This window comes from Trachymyrmex septentrionalis, unplaced genomic scaffold (assembly GCF_001594115.1).
Source record: "Trachymyrmex septentrionalis isolate Tsep2-gDNA-1 unplaced genomic scaffold, Tsep1.0 scaffold40, whole genome shotgun sequence".
Lineage (NCBI taxonomy): Eukaryota > Metazoa > Arthropoda > Insecta > Hymenoptera > Formicidae > Trachymyrmex > Trachymyrmex septentrionalis.
The window spans coordinates 506609-510769 of NW_017305569.1; positions in this window are offsets into that span (position 1 = coordinate 506609).

Consider the following 4161-nt stretch of genomic DNA (forward strand, 5'->3'; position numbering starts at 1 on the left):
CGCTCTGTCGAGTATGGCAACGTACTTAACTAACACCCTGTATATAGATACGTGTGCTACGCACGCGTGCAATTACGGTACGAGAGACGCATTCGTCACAACGCGAGAATGTTCAACGCACGGTACGTAACTGTCCTAAGTAAGTATAGTCTTTAGGAAGGTGTGACGTTTGATAAATACGTGAAAGTGAAAACATTACGTATCTACGTGTTATAAGACAATTTGAATATTTTTAACAGGCAACGAGTTCATCATTAAACACGACATTCCGACAGTCACGCGAGTCTGACTGTCAACAAGATTAAATCCAATCTCTTTTCGATAACCGTGGCTGTCGATCTACTTTATCTACCTCGAAGATCCACTCCGTTCCATCTCAACGTCGAGGATCAAACCCCGCTGTGAGCGAACGCCAGCGCGGTGGATGTTGCCGCGGCCGCGAAATACGCTCGTGGCTACGAGGGCGAGGGGAAGGAGGGGGTGAAAGAGGGGGGGGGGGCGGGGGGGCGGGAGCGACAGGACCAGAGAAAAGAGCTCGTACGCGAAGATAAACATCGGTTCCGGCCGTGTCGTCAAACAGAGCGCGCGCATCTTCGTCTCGGCACGTCCGTCAATCACCCTGCGAATCCGACGACAAACATGCAACGCAAGAAGCTGTCGTCCCCGCCCGCTCGGATCCTCTCGCAGCTCTTCTCGTCCCACGCCACGTACAAACAGAAGATTACGAGGAAACACTCTCGGAATATATTCTCGGTCGGGAATACGACCCGCTTCTTCTTCAAAACCCTGTCTGTTTCGGGCCACCGCGCGCGTGGCACGATCACAGGACGACCGGATTAAATCGCGCAGACGACGTGTACAAAACATAAAAATTATGCCTCTCTTCTTCGTGCTGAGTGCAAGGATCAACGGCCTTCTTATTCCACTCTACTCCCGTGATAAATATTTTATTTTTAAATTACTATGTAAATGGCAGAATCAATCTGAACGATATATGGTTTGGAAAATCTTACAGCGAATATTTGATTGGACGCGTTAAAACCATTATACACTGATCTCCGAGTATGAAAGTGAAATATGCAAACATTTCGAATTGTACGTATTTACTAAGCAATAAAGTAAAATTGAGAGTTTTGCGGTTTAATCCGCATTTCTATATTTATGTTAAATTAAAAAAAATACGGTTTAACCGTTATTAATGTATAAAATTGATATGTTAGTAAGATACTTGGCGAGTTTTAATATTAAAGTGGCATTTTGTATGTCAACAATAAAAATTGTTTAAAATGTATTTCATATATTATAAACTAACCGTAGGATTTAATCCTAAGTCGGAAATTTATGCGACCATGACGTCAAGAGAGTGCGAGAAGAATAATGGAGTCTGGTTAGAAGAGGGATAATTCATTCGGCTGCGAAAAACGGATGAAAATGCGGTTTCGCAAATGGCTAAACCTGGTTTTGTCTTTCCTGACTGCCGTGGTATCCCACGGTTGTTCAAAACAACGATCTAAAAGTGCAAGCTTAAACCAATCTTCACTTTGAATAAATATCAATAAGCGTTGATTGAAAAAAATCTTACCAATAACATTCTAATTATTTGTAATACGAAAGAGACAATTTTTTACGTACGTAAAAATATCCAGGATTAAAATATCTTAATAAAGCACATTTATAAAAATACGACAGAACTTTCATTCTATATCGAATATCAAATAATCTGTACAAATATTTGATAAATACAAGAATACTGCAATCCTAGCCACGTCACACACAAAGATACATTTGATTCTATCAAAACCCCGAAAAAAGAGGCCGCGACATCTGTCTACCTCCTGCCAGCAGGCTCCTCGGAACAGTGTCACCTTATTAATATCTCCCCCTTTTTTTTCGAAGGACCCTTCGATCGCACAAGCGCCTTTATTCGATTCCAGCATCGAGCCCTCGCGCGCAGCGTCGGAATCTCTCGGATTGGCGTTCGATCGAGTGGATGCTTTGCGATATGACCGGCGGGCGGTCGATAAAAAGTAAGAGGAATGCGCGGGACCGAGCGGTTTCGGGGGTCCGATCCAGCAAAGGGGTGGGACGTGTCACCCCTTCCAAAACTGGTCAGAGAACAACACCGACCACTGTGTATCGAGTATTGACTCGATCGGCAAGCAGCTGCCGCTTCTTTGTGCGCCGTCAGAAACGCGGCTCAGTTCGGATCGCGGACCTAGATCGGCGCGGCGTCGTCGCTCGGCTGCGATCTAATCTATGCAAAAGCTACGTGCTCGAGCACGGTTCGAGACATGATGGATCGCGGGATGAATTTCGCAATGTACATCCTCTCGTGATCCATCGTTATCGACCGACTACCTTCGCGCGGGAATCACGTGTCATAACGCACAATGTGTGTTACAGGTCTGTTCAAAATTAACAGTCACGAAACTAATTGTCGGAACTGTGCGCTGTTATATCGACGATATCTTCAAACCTCAAAGACATAGGCCGGTATTCATAGACGGATCTTATATTCAAGACCGTCTAAAGTACAGTCTTGAGATGTCATGAACCAATCGGAGAACCGTATTATCATCTTAAGACATTACTTAAAATAGACTGTCTTAAAATAAGAACAAACTATGAATACCACCCATAGAGATATAGATCGACTACGCCATTCGTATCTAAATAGTATATCAAATGTAGTCAACAACAAAAATAAGAGAAAGGAAACATGAAGACGAATCTCCTTCTCTTTCTAACATATCGTGATTGGTTGAACAGAAAAAGACATAGAGAATAGGCGTCTACTCTCTCTCTCTCATTTTTATCAACCAATTTTACACTGCGCAGTCCATGCTCTATGTTTTTGCTTCTAAACAATTGTCCAGAAACATTGTAATTGGATAGAATTGATAGTTTATATTTGAACAGCACTAATTGTCAAGCTAATGTTGTCATATTAGTTTGAAATATAATCTGAAGAAATATAACGTCGCATTGTCCAAATAATTAGTTTCGTATAATCATAATATATATCCATGTTGCACATACTGAAATCTACTTTGACCAGTCTGGAGTCGGCTGTTTTTTTTTTCAACGATAATCTGATTGCATTATAAGACCTCTCGTATAAGGTGTTATCATTGACATAGATATATTGTCGTATTTCATCAATGTCCGCCAATTTAAATAGATTTTTGCGATCCTTGTATCACGACAGAAACACAGGGATCTCGACAATGCCTAATTAGACGACAGCCCGTAGGCCGATCATTCTTAGCGCCTACCGCCCGCCCTGTATCTCGTTCTTCTTCGGTTCGAAGTGGGCCGAGAGCTCGGCGTAGGCTTAAGGAGACTCCGTGTCCTTTCCTTCTTCGTCGTATATCTCTCGCGCGATAGCAGTCCTTAATAAGCAGCAGCGTGTGGGTGATGGACGAACAGAACGAATGTGGGCTCGTACAAACAACGCTCTCCTATTACGATCTACAATGTCCCTACACGGACTACCGCATTTAAACAGGTGCATAGAGTCCTAGTGTCGAGTCATCGAAACCAAACTTCTCTCTCAGCGAGCACGAAGATGTATTCCGAAGCAAGACGATCATTCTCGATCTCCCCGTCACAAGCGGGAACAAGTTCTATTTTATTAACCGAACTGTCTCTCTCAAATGTTTGGAGCGGAATTCTAAAGAGTGGGCAAAGAGCGACAATTGAGAATCAGTGTTGAAAAGGAGTGAATTCGATTGTCAAGTTTAGAATCAGATTCCACAGGGAAAACGATTTTCGAGACAGCATGTACGCGCAATCTACGAATCAGGAAACTTTGACGATTAGGGCCATTTAGTGCTTACATACACTTTTATAACGTATAGTCTAGCATACACGAAACATTCTTTAAACTTCCCTTGAGATTATGATTTGTTAACGCTCAGATATTTTCTTTGCCTAACACGAGCATCCGTTCGACGACGGGGCGAACCCACACGAGGGTTCCGTACGATGTATCGCCAAATATGACACGCGCTTTAAGGCGGCCGAACCCACACTTCACGAGCCCACACGTAGTCGCGTTATGGGACGCGCCACGTGCATATGCGTGCATAGCACGTAGGTATGCACGGAGTGCTGATCTCTCCTTCTTCATCTTTCCCGTTCATGTTCCTTTCTCGGCTG